The sequence below is a fragment of the Crinia signifera genome, chromosome 2 (assembly GCF_055691185.1).
Source record: "Crinia signifera chromosome 2, ASM5569118v1, whole genome shotgun sequence".
Lineage (NCBI taxonomy): Eukaryota > Metazoa > Chordata > Amphibia > Anura > Myobatrachidae > Crinia > Crinia signifera.
In genome coordinates this window covers 81,896,565-81,910,023 of record NC_139218.1, presented here as the reverse complement: position 1 = coordinate 81,910,023, position 13,459 = coordinate 81,896,565, and the positions used below count along the sequence as shown (strand labels likewise).

Sequence of the window (13,459 nt, the reverse complement as noted above, 5' to 3'; positions counted from 1 at the left end):
ACAAATGGCACCACTGAGAACAACCAATGTGGAGACTGTGGAGAACCGTTGATGTGAGAGGTGAACACGCTACTGTGGAGCAGCTCACTGTCAAAATGAGCATGGGGGCTACCAGACGTGCATCTAAAATGACAATTCAGTGAACCCTGCTGCGCATGGGGATTCTAAGCAAATGAATGGCCTATGCTAATGAAGGTGCATCAGCAGAAAGGGATTCACTTTGCACAGCAGAGATGTGAGAAAAGACAAGGAGGAAAGGGAGGAATCATGTTATATACCACCAGGTGGACGGTCCCTAGAAAAACATCCTGTCTAAACTAGAGTAGAGGGAGGATATCCCAGTGTTATGCTGCCATAGGGATCATAGAACAAATATTATTCACAATATGAACAATAACGATTTCATTAATGACAGATTGTTCATATCATCTAGTCTAGTGTGTATGATCAAACCGTTAGCGATGTGTGCTCCCATAGGAAGGTAATAATGTCCTCCATTGTCTGAACATGCAGCTCAACTTTTACTATATCATCTATATAACTGGTTCTCAACCTCAAGTACCCCAACAGTCTCCACACAGAATTGCAAGTGAAATAATTAGCTTCACCTGTGGATGTTTTAAAAATGTGTCAGTGAGTAATGAGTGCACCTGCTGAGTAACCTGGAAAACATGAACTGTTGGGGGTACTGGAGGACTGAAGTTGAGAACCACTGGTCTAGATCACTGAATGATATCGTTTAATTTGCCCAAGAACTGGCTGGAATAACGGATTCTGAATTCTGATAGAACAATTTAAACATGCTTGGAATAAGGATAACCAAAGAACTAAAGCTGTATACACACAATGCAATTTGCCAGGAAATTCTGATTAGATACTCAAAATCACCTGGAAGGTTAGCCAAAATCACACTGTGTGTACACTGCGGGCGATAGGGATGCCCTGCGGTGTCGCTATCAGCGGGTAGAATAGACCATGGGTCTTCAAACTGCGGCCCTCTAGATGTTGTGAAACTACAAATCCCAGCATGCCTTGCCCCAGTTTTGCTATAAGGGTGTGTTAAAACTGTGGCAAGGCATGCTGGGATTTGTAGTTTAACAACATCTGGAGGGCCGCAGTTTGAAGACCCATGGAATAGACTGTGCAGGCAAGTAAATTTTGACTTAGCCACATGTCTGTGCGTATTTGGCCTAAGGCAGGTGTGGCCAAACTATGGCCCTCCAGCTGTGGTTAAACTACACATCTCAGCATGCTTTGCCACAGTTTTACTATACCCTAATAGCAAAACTGTGGCAGGGCATGATGGGACTTGTAGTTTAACAACAGCTGGAGGGCCATAGTTCAGCCATGCCTGGCCTAAGGCCAACTCACACAGTCAAAATCGCTTAGTGCACAGATAAGCCACAGTTTGCTCAAAATCATCAGCAGCCTGCCCGTGTGTACACCCCTTAAGTATCAAACAGGGCTTGTGTTTATTTAACGGTTAAAATAAATGGCCAAATCATATAGGGCCAAGTGGTTCTTTTCTGCAGTCAAATTCTACGTTTCTATGAAAGTTGTCAAACACATCATTAGGAGGTGCTGCTGAAACAGAAATATTGTCGGCAGACACAAAATAAATTGGGTTATCCATTTTGAATTTACTAAACAAAAGTTCATAAATAAAGAAACTAGGCAAATATTCAGATCTTCATAAAAAAAAAAAAATAAACTGGATGACATGGGAGAAGTAGGAATCCAATTAAAACACTGCTGCGTATAATTAATGACTACCTCTCAATCCGATACATATATTTTTCCTGAAGAAGTCTTCAGACTTCCTGATGAAATGCATCGGCTCCAATCTGCAGACACTGGGTCAATAGTTTGTTTACAGCTACGTGGCAACTTGCCTGGCAGCAAAACGCATCCAACACTAAAAAGTGCCCACACACTAGAAAGATCTTAAGATGTGCACATGAATTAGCCTTGAAATCTGTCCTGGACAAAAGAATAGACTTCTCTTAAGATCTCATGTGCGTTCCTATGGATCTTTTGCTAAATCTTCTGATCTTTCATGCAGCGCATAAGATCAGAAGATTTAGCAAAAGATCCAGGGAAGCGCGCATCTGATAGAGCGGCAAAAATCGGACGATCGGTCAGAAATCGGCAAAAAAACAATCATTATAGTGTGTGGGCACCTTAAGATACGAATTTGATCTAGGGAAATTCTACGCCATTTGATGGTGCAAAACAGGTTTATCTCATGAGAACCAATTTGCACAGATTGATAGTAGCTAACTGGTAGTCCAAGTAACACTATCTATAAATATACAAGCTTAGAAGATAAAAGGGATACACTGATGCAAATCCTGACCTTTCACACTGTCTAGACAACAAAACAGTGTGCAAACAACTGAATATAACAATCCAATCTCATTCTAAACTAATACTCCTTTCTCATCACAAATGCCGAGTTTACTGCTCACAGCAACCGGCTTATTGGCGGGTCGCTGACATCAACCCGGGGGCGGAGCATTAGGCGGCAGCGGGGAAGGAGGCAGTACTGAGGTGATGCTGCTGCCTTCTACATAGAAGTGAATGGGACCCGAGTCGCTCGACCCGGGTTACCTGTTCACACTGCCCTGGAAACACGGGTGCCACCTGGTAATAACACTACTTTAATCCCTGCTCGGATTGTAGGGTTGCTGGACCCAGGATATTCGACATGGCCCTCTCACATCCCACGCAGTGTTCCCTCTAAGCTGTGCGCATGTGCGCGCGCACACAACTCTACGAGCGTGCGCACAGACATTACAACAGAGCGCACAAAGCAGCAGTGGTCCCTTTTTGCAGTTGTGGACTCAATTAATGTGTGTTTTACCCATTAACTACATTGTGTACAGTGTTTTGAATGTTTAAATGTTTAATATCATTTTGAAGTAAAGTTAACACAAATGCTGAACGTCATTTTCCAGTTATATATAAGTGACGCACAAAAAATTTAAATTTCTTCCAAAGTTGCACAGCCAAAATCTTTTGCCGCACACAGCCTTCGTAAAATTAGAGGGAACATTGATTTCCCACGCTGACCCGATTTGACCCAGCTACAACAATGTTGTCTAGTGTGTATAGAGCTTTAAAGGCAAATTTCAGATTTAAAAAAAAAACGCATGTAAACATTGCATATGGTTTTAGCAAAATCGCCCAGTGTGTATGGACCTTAAAAGCCAAGGCGAACAAGGTTTATTATTATTATTGTTGCAGTTAAACAGTATAAAATAATTGCGTAATACAGATATTAACTACTTATAATATTATAAAATAATTGCGTAATACAGATATTAACTACTTATAATATTATTTAAATATTTAAACTTGTGCAAAAGACAAGAAAAGGTAGCATTATTACATTGCTATGCTGAAGATACAGTACACGACACAGGCAGTTAGGAGAACCCGGAACTGCTTCCTACAGCACCGGACTGTAGCTATAATTTTCTAGTACATTTTATAGTAAAACTAGTAAGCCTGCTCAAAGCAAAAGCTTCGAAAGCAAGTCTGCTACCTTCTGTGTTTGTGCATGTGTGAGAAAGAGATGTTAATGAAGGTGCAATCAGCAGAAAAGGATTATTAACCGTTAAAAATATATATTTTATGGCCATCTTCTAGGTTTTGCATGCCTCTTAAAGGGTAAAATACAAAGTGCTTTACACACTAACTACTCAGTCATAATGGGTGATGTGACTGAAATGTGTATGTACTATTGGTCATGGACCTGTGAAGTGCAAAAAAAAATCAGTCTAGTAATTTTTCAGAAGTTTAATACTTATAGCCGCTTTTATTTTGCAATGTAGTATACAAGAGGTTGTGAGAAATCCCATCTGACAGCTGTTTGAACAAGACTGCTATGTAAGGAATGAACCAAAATAGTGCAAGGACTATAATGGTGCACTGTATATAACCTGCCATGCCATATAATCAAACCCTCATTTTTGGACAGAAGTGATTCCCGTCACTGTAGTGGAAACATCTTTGGAGAATTAGTCCCATTGGTGATGTGTGAGAAGGCTAATACAGCACAACACATTGATGACAGAAGCCAAAGGCTGCCATTTAGAACAAACTTGTTATCTTACAACAAGTTCTCTCATGAAGTGACTTCAGTGTGAGTGATGATGATTATACTTTCTGTCAGTCTTTTCAAGTCTGGCATCCCTGTACTTTCATTTTTCACTTTTGGGTGTGTCAAACGCAGAAACTACATAAGCAACTAAATTAGTCAATGAACTTCCTCTGGTACAAACACATTGTATTTTACTAAGAAGTATTACAAAATGGGTTACGTACAGGTTCCCAATGGGCAGTATGCCAGTGCCAATTTTTCAAGTATTCTAAGGCAAACAGTAATTTCGCCTTCGGCTGCCTAACCATAACCCCTACCCCACAGCATAACTGAACCTATTGTTCTCAGCTGCAATACAATAGAGAGAAGGATACAGCAAGGGGAGTAACAGGGGATTAGTGTGACTGGTCTTTCTCAGTTAATCCTATTAATGGCCAAGAAGAAAGAGGCTCCATCTGTATGAATATTGCGATCACATTAGATGGAAGAAAACAATTGAACAGAACTGAATGCATATAGTCATCCACATGCAGAGGCTGTATGCCATGTTGGGAGCGGACGAGCCCCATCTTTGATGGAAAATAAACTTTTGAAAATATGTGTAGTGACACTACAGTGCAAATCAGCACAGTCCTCCACTCTACCTACACAACAAAGTATCAACAGTGATAAATTTATGCATTTACAGCAAACTGCATAAGCAAAGCGTACTATTATTTAAGATATGCCAAAATAAAAAGCATGCCTTTACAGATTACAAGGCATCAAGGCATCGCACCCGGGATTTGGACAGGGGTCTGTCCCGGGAGCGACCCGGCATTTGTGAGATGAATAAGCCGGGCCGCTTACGCTGGGGTCGGGGGGGGGGGGGGGGGGGGGGAGACAGCACTTGGATATGACGCTGCCTCCTCCCTATAGTGGCACGGGTCACTCAATCTGGATTACCCATTCACACTGCCCAGCAACCTTGGTCCGACCAGGGTAAAACCCTTCTTTTGACCTGGGTCGTGTTGCCGGGATGCTGGACCAGGATTTTTCAAAAGGCCCTTTCACATGGCACAGTGGCCCAGCCTGGACCGGGGTTATTTGTGCGGTGTGTGTGTGTGTAGGAGGGGGGGGGGGGATTCAATCCCCAGGCACTATTTCCAAAGGAGGAAATAGCAACGGGTGCCTATTCAATACTGTCTTTCCTGACAACATTGAATAGGCATCCCGGCAGAACGGACCCGACTTTACAAGCAGTCGGGCCAATTCTGAACAGAAGAGAAGTGAGAGAAACCTACACAAAATCGTAATAAAGCAGAGACCTAAGTTCATTGCAGTGTTCAAGTGTGGATTGCAGCGGTGATTCACTATGAGGACACGGAAAACAAAGGCAACAATTGTATCCACTTCACTTGGTATAAATAACAACTGTTGCAAGCTAAACAGATACACTAACCACTTTAAGTCAAGTGCAGGGCTTATTAATGTGTAGAGCAGTAATTCCCAAACATTCCTGAACAGACAAAAACAGATATAACAGGAGAAATGTAATAGGATGAGAGAATCAGAAATTGAGAGATAATGTGGCAATCATTTACACTGCAAAACCACTTTGACTTTGCAGTGTAAAAAACAAACAAACAAAAAAACTGGGGAATTCTTAACAAATCTCTGCTTACTGATTCTCTCACCCTATTGCATGTCACCCATTGTATCTCGGGTTGATTATAACATTTCTACAGAGAATAGTTTCTTATATATGGGGGATCCCTTGCTGCTCTTTCCATCTGGGGTTTCTGAACTTGACCTACTGTAAGTTGTTACATTGTATCTCTTTAGCTTGCACAAAACTTCTGTCACCCTACTATGTGCAAAAATCATACAGGATCTAAAGAATAACTAGAATATAAAGCCGAGTACACATAAGACGATGTGTACCCAGCACAACATTGCATACACACTTGCTGATGCCAGTAGCATCAAGTGTGACACTTGGGGCCATTCAGCAGCATGGCTCTCAACTTGCAAAGCCTCCTGTCGACCTTGCATGCAGGGCCAATGGAGATGTCACGGATGATGATCAGGAGCATGCAGGTACATACTGGACAGTTTGAGCATTCTGTAGAGTATACTCAGCTTAAAGGGTACACACTTTAAAATACAGTGGAGGTCACTCTAGTTGATTCACCCCATTGCGTAATTGCAACGGGGACCGATGTTGTAGATCTACATATGTGAATATATGCAGGTCATCACTGCGGGTACCCTCGGACTTGCATAGTCTCCGTGGCGCTCATAGTGGGAGGGGGGTGTCCGCATGCCTTCTGTGGGCGGGCAGCTGACTTCCCCGGATGTCAGCTGCCCACCCTGTTCACGTAGCAGGGTGCCGCAAATTTGACTTAGATTTGCGAGCGCCACAGAAATAATTTGATGGTCGGCGACCATTGAATGATTTCCGCACACAAGGCTGTGAATGGATGTTATGCAAAACAGCCATTCACAGGCCTCTGGGTACATTCACTGTCCAGCGGGTGTGGGCGTTCGTGTGGGCAGCGGCCGGTGTTGTCTCCTAAAGCTACAAAATTTGCTGCTTTGCCAGCTTTAGAGAATTGCATTGATATGGCCCTAAAGGAGGACGGCAGCACTGGCGGACCTCATAAAGAACTAAGGGGTAGATTTATTAAGCTCAGTGATGTGATAAAGTGTCTGGTTTTTATCACTGGCCAATCAGCTCCTAACTGTGAAGTTACAGGCTTGGTTTAAAAAATTACAGGTAGGAGTTAATTGGCCGGTGATAAAAACCAGACACTTTATCACTTCACCCAGCTTAATAAATCTACCCCTTAGGCACCTACAGACCAGACGCATAATGGAACTGCACAGGACCTTTTAGCTCTAGTGCGCTAATTCTTTTCACCTACTCTGAGCAGATGAAAAGTTGAGGAAAAACCCTATATTTGGGTAAAAATTACGGTACCTGGTTCAGAATCCCTTGGACGTTACCTTAGTAACTATTTAGGCACTTTAAAGTTCATTATTTTTAATTAGACAATAACGAGGTTTCAGGGTGCAAAAGTGAAGGAAATGGGGGTACAAGGTTTGGGACAGGTTTAATGGGTTGCTTTATGAGTGGGACAGTGTTTTTAGGCTTGAAGGTGAGATCAATTTGTAGATTTTTTTTCAAGGTTTTTAAAAAAGTGCCTTTATTTTACCCAAATGTTTACTTATACCCAAAATTTAGGAGAACATTTACACAAAAGCTTGCTTTTATCAGCATTGTTAAAAAAAATACATATGGCATACATATAAACACATTTTAAGTCCCAAAATAGTATTATTGTGCCATCTAACATACTTCTATACAGTTATCTCATGTTACTTTGCCATTTTAATGGGGTACAGGCTGATTACCCCATTTTAACCTGCACTTTGCTGCTGGTTACCACTACGTCACCATTTTTGCAATTTTGTAATAGGATACACCACTGTGTTCTGCATTGTATGCTCCTTATTTATCTTGTGCAATGGTATTAAACATTCTTCATTCAATTTCCAAACACACTTTGATGCACTGGATACGATAAAAGTTGACAACAAAATAAATAACTTTCTATATAAAATTGATTTGTGCAGGATAAAAAAAAAAAAAAAAAAAAAAAAAAAAAAAGGAGAACTGATATGTACATCCGGAGGAATGAATCCAGAATGATAGTGGTGCAGACACTCTAGAAAAAGGGATCTTGCAACTGTGACAATCACATATACAGTACCAAGGGAAAACTATCACCATCTCTATATATTAAAGGAAAATGTTATTTTCAGACATCATTACAGAGCAATAAAGCCCTATACAGAACACGTTTTCTGATACACTATCCAGGACAGATAACTGCAGCTATAATACTGACAGCAGTGGCTACTGTGCACCACATAGGAAAGCGATTCCTGCTGACACTTTACAAATTGTGTCCACAAACAATAAACCAATTAGTGAGCAGGGGACATATCTATATATATCAGGTTGGAGAACAAAGGGGAACTGAGCAATAATGGGAAAAGAGAAGCACATAGTGAAATCTTCCTGATCTATTAGTGGAAGAGGAGGGGATTACAAAGGAAATACTAATAGTCTGGGCACCCAGCATACCAACACTGTGCCTAATGAGATTAGGAGGGGAGGCCTTGCTCAGCAGCAGCAGCACAAGGTGCTTTACCCTCACTCACCCCCTCGGCTCTCACTGCTGCTGGCGGACACACACTGCAGGCGAGAGCAGCACCATCCTGCCCATCTGCTGCAATGCTCATCTGCCCCACTAGCACCACCACCTGGGCCCATAAATATACAATGTCACATGTCGTCTGCTATTGCCATGGGTGGTCTCCCGCTATCATCTCTTTCCTCCACAAAGTGCACGGTGAGCCCTCCCCATCTCAGGGCTCACTTACCTGAGCGGCAGCGGCAGTGTGTGCTCCCTGCGAGGGTTGCTGCGGCAGTGGTGGGGTGCGGGGGGGGGAGAGGTGTGCTGCGGTCACCCCATCCGAGCTGCTGCCAGTGGCAGTGGCACTAGTGCTGCTGCTGCTATCGGCTGCTGCTCAGTCCGTGTCCTCCCCCGGAAGTGAAAGCTGAGCTCAGCCCCGTACTCACACCAGCAGCATGCTGCAGCCTGACTGGGCTCAGCTCCTCACAGTCACTAGTACATTCACCCTGATGCTGCAGCCTGTCCGGGCTTAGCTCGCACTACACTCACTCTGATGCAGCACCTGCTTGCAACACTCATCCTCCCTTGCTCACTGACAGCATCTGCTGCCCTAATCACTGCTCTTGTGTGTCCCTGGGAATCCCCCATGACGCTGCCTTCAGCGGTGTAGCTAGGTGCCATGGTGCCCGGAGCAAGGGCATATTCCCCCCCCCGTAATGATTTGGGGGCGTGGCTAACATGTGTTGGCATGTTACATTTGAAAATAAAAAAATAAAAAACTAAGACAATATATAAGACACTGTAACGGGATCTGCTGCGCTATATAAGACACTGTAACGGAATCTGCTGCTCTATATAAGACACTGTAATGGGATCTGCTGCGCTATATAAGACGCTGTAACGGGATCTGCTGCGCTATATAAGACGCTGTAACGGGATCTGCTGCGCTATATAAGAAACTGTAACGGAATCTACTGCGCTATATAAGACACTGTAACGTAATCTGCTGCGCTATATAAGACACTGTTACGGAACCTGCTGCGCTATATAAGACACTGTAACAGAATCTGCTGCGCTATATAAGACACTGTAACAGAATCTGCTGCACTATATAAGACAGTGACGGAATTTTCTGCGTTATATAAGACGCTGTAAAGGAATCTGCTGCACTACATAAGACACTAACGCAATCTGCTGCGCTATATAAGACACTGACGGAATCTGCTGCACTATATAAGACACTGTAACGGAATATGCTGCGCTATATATGACGCTGTAACGGAATCTGCTGTGCTATATAAGATGCTGACAGCTGTAAATAAATATATATACAGATAAAGATATATCCCCCAAACCCCAAGTTTATTACTATGTTTATTATGAACAACATTCATTAGCTGTATAAAAAAAATCCACCTTGAATAATTGGATAACAGGGTGGCACGGGCCGCAGCAGAACAACTTCTCCTCCAGGCTACAGCCAGCGCTTGGGAAGGATGATGACGCTGCTGTAGCCAGGGGGGAGGGCGTGAGTCACTCTGCGTAGCAGAGGCAGGTGACTCTGGGAGGAGTCTTTAGTGCTGCTACGCTGCGCTGCCCGGAAGCCGAACCGAGCAGCAGCAGCAATTGAGGACAGAGAGGAGTGTCAGCCCGCCTTCCGGCCTCACCGTCCGTGACGCTTGGCGGCAGGGACCGGGGCGAGCAGGGCAGGAGGCAGACGCCGGGCAGGGCAGCCGCCGGAGCATGCTGCCCATTAGATAGTATTATACTTGAACTTGTGTCAGTGGCGTAACTAGAAATTTTGTGCCCCTATGCCAAAAATAGTTTTGGGGCCCCAATACATTAATTAGAATTTTTTTCATACATATCCTTCCTTTTCACCTATCACTACTTCCCCTCCTATAACAATTATCCCTCCTCCTGTCCCTCCCATCAAAGTTATCCCTCCTGTTCCCCCACTGAACATATAATCATAGAAGTTTCAGACCTGGTCCTGGGGTGGCAGGCAGGCAGGCTCCAGGTGCAGCTGTCCGGACTCCGGACACAGACAAGTTCATGTGATTGTTTCAGCTCACTCAGACTGTGGCAGCCTTTATAATCAATCTAAAGCCTCACTGTAATATGCTTTACTGTGAGGATTTAGGTTGATTGTAAAGCCTGCCACAGTCTATAAATCAAGTGAAGTGTGGCAATCAGGACTGGAGTGAGAGCGAGATCGGAAGTCACAGAGACAGGCGCAGGCTGCTATGGGCAGTGACAGCACTGAGCGCACCTCATCTCAGCAAGGGAGCAGAGCAGGGAGAATTCCTCCTTGCTTCGCATACCTTGCTGAGCAGCTATCGCCGCCAAGGACTGAGCCCCGGCATTCTCCTCCTGCCTCTAGAGGTACTGCTGCTGCACTGACACTGCGCCCACGTATGGCTGGCTCCCCCCCCGCAAATGCTTGGGCTACGGAGTACAGAGCCTTATTTACGCCACCACTGACATGTGTGTGCAGGCAGGGATCATTTGCGGAGAGGGGGGGGGGGGCGGGCCGGCAGCGCCATTTGACCAATCGCCGCCCGGAGCATGAGCTCCGGTGGCTCCGCCCTCCCTACGCCTCTGGCTGCCTTTGGGGATACATATAAAGGGGAGATGTTTCCCAAACTGTTATGTTTGAAGGCTGCAGTAAAGCTGGCCATACACTTATTCAATTTTGCCCGATTTAACGGCCCAATGCGTTGGAATCGCATATTTTTTTGATCTGTTGCAACTTCCAGTGCGCGGTCCCGTGCACATCGAATTGGAGCCCCTATTTTGCAAGTGCTGCAAGTAGGATCTGTTGGATCAGACAGCTTCCGGCAGCACTTCCTTGGATCACATGCGATATATCACGTGCAAAAGGAACGCATGCGACATGTTGCTTACAATCCTGCCAACCAGGAGCAATGGGCATTTCAAGGGCAATTTTACTGCGACTGCTCACTCGTAGAAGTTGCATAAGTGTATGGGGGCCTTTAGGGTTAAGGTTCATACACACTGGGCGCCTATGCCCAGCGTGTATGGACAGCGATGATGTCAATCACCGCTGCGGGGAAAGCCGCTCAGTGCATACACACTGAGCGGCTTTCCCCCTGCCCGGCACCGACGGAGGGGAGGAGGGGGAGGATGGCGTTGCATAGCGCAGAGCTATGCAAAGCCGTCCTCAACGCTGCTCATCTGCTGGTATTACCAGCAGATGAGCGGCTTTCCCGGTGATGATGCGGGCATACACACTGGGTGGCTTTGAGCTGAAATCCGCTCAAACAGGCTGTTTTGAGCGGCTTTCAGCTCAAAGTCGCCCAGTGTGTATGGGCCTTTAGAGTGTGTGTGTCTTTTTGTGATGTCATGAATGATAACATAAATGTTGCATTCTCAGCACAACATGACAGAAGCATAATCAGATTATCTATATATCAAATCATCTACATTCTGAGCGAAGGGCAGATGTATTAAGCCTAGAGAAGTGATAACGCACCAGTCACTAAGCTCCTGTCCAGTTACAGGCTGGGTTTGAAAATGGGGTATGGGTCATTGAGTCAAAATGGCAGTGGTCAATACCTGAAATAGGTCGAAATAGCTAAGGTTCACAGGGTTGGATGGTCGACACATTTTTGTGGTTTTTCACATTTTTTTTGTCCCAATTGTTGACATGGACACCATCAAAGTGCTTCTCCCTTGGTGCCCTAGTGAAGGCATTCCCATCCACGGTCCTCAAGGCACACGGGGGAGATATATATATATTGCTAGCAATATATGGCTGAGCAATATATTGCTCAGTTACTCCTTTTCATCAGCGACCAGATGATGGTCGCTGATGAAAGGGAACCTCTGCCAGCGGTCCCGCAGAGGTAATTAGCTGGTCGGACCAGCGATTAGAACGGGGCTGACAACGGGAGCGCGCACCCGGCGATTTATTGCCGGGGCACACTCCCATCACTGGCAATATGGTCGCCTGCGACCGTATTTCCAGCGATTTCAGCCCCTATCTGACCTGTGTGTACACAGTTTAACAGTGCAGGTGTTAGTGATATCCAGGCTTCAGCACAGATGGTTTAATAATCAGAATTACTCAGGTACTAATTAAGTCACCTGTGCTCAAGCCTGGATATAACTAAAACCTGCACTGTTGGTGTGCCTTGAGGACCGTGGTTGGGAATGCCTGGTATAGTGGATGGTAGGGCATGAAATACCACCTGTAGCTAATGGCAGCTAATTTTTTTTTTTACCATGTCGACCTTTTGACTGTTGACCCTTACAACCCTATCAACCTATTTCATGTGTCAACCTAAGCCATATTGACCTTCAGTGGTCAACCCAATGAATGTTGACCTTATATGTCTCGACCTATATACCAGAAAATGACAGTAATAGGAGCTGATTGGCTCATCCCTTCACCAGGCTTAATACATCTGCCCCTGAATTTATCATCTTATTCGCATCAGCGTCATGTACAATATCACTTACAGTGTACCAGGCGCGCTAGATCCCTACTTGTGTCACAAAGACGCAGATTAAGCATAACGATATGTGGTGCAAGGCGTGGCGCAGTCACCTGTCAGAACTCTGTCATTTGTCTGTTTACCCAGATTATCGAGCTGCACACAGAAGCTGCATGAAATGCCAGCGTCAGTAATAAATATCCTTGCATTTTAAATTTGTCATGTGAATAAAAGGGGTGTGGCATGGCGATCCGACAGGGGGAATCTCGACTGTCAGTATCCTGACGGAATCCCGACTGCCAGTGCTCCGACGGGGGGCGAGCGCAAAAAAGCCCCTTGGGGGGCTCACCACAGGTTCTATTCTCCCACTATGGGGGTCGTGGATCCCCACAAGGGAGAATAGCTCCTGTCAGTCGGGATCCCCCCTGTCGGCGCACCGGCAGTCAGGATTCTGACCATTGGGATGCCCCATCGAGCAGTCATCCGGCAACTGAATAAAACATATGTTAAGAAAAAGTTTGCAATACATATATGGCTGTTTCCACATGTTTAACGCAGAAATAATTAGAATACTAATGTTGGGACTATTTAACAATCACTGTATGGCTTAGCCTTTCTGAGCTTTGATGAATGCAGGCAATACCATCCATACCTGCCAACTGGTTGATTGGTTGGAATAATAATCTGGCAGTGCATGAGAAATAATGATA

The 13,459-nt window shown here is 44.8% G+C and overlaps 1 protein-coding gene across 2 annotated transcripts in view; it reads right to left on the bottom strand.

Moving 5' to 3' along the window:
* The window catches only part of BCLAF3 (BCLAF1 and THRAP3 family member 3), a 63,528-nt gene extending 54,797 nt beyond the window's left edge, over positions 1-8,731 (bottom strand). Inside the window, exon 1 of one of the 2 annotated variants that reach the window (XM_083172485.1) lies at positions 8,537-8,731. The gene's annotated coding sequence lies outside the window, so the exon portion shown is untranslated. The remainder of the gene's footprint in view (positions 1-8,536) is intronic. The other variant, XM_083172484.1, reaches the window with a different exon arrangement.
* Between the last annotated feature and the right edge of the window lie 4,728 nt (positions 8,732-13,459).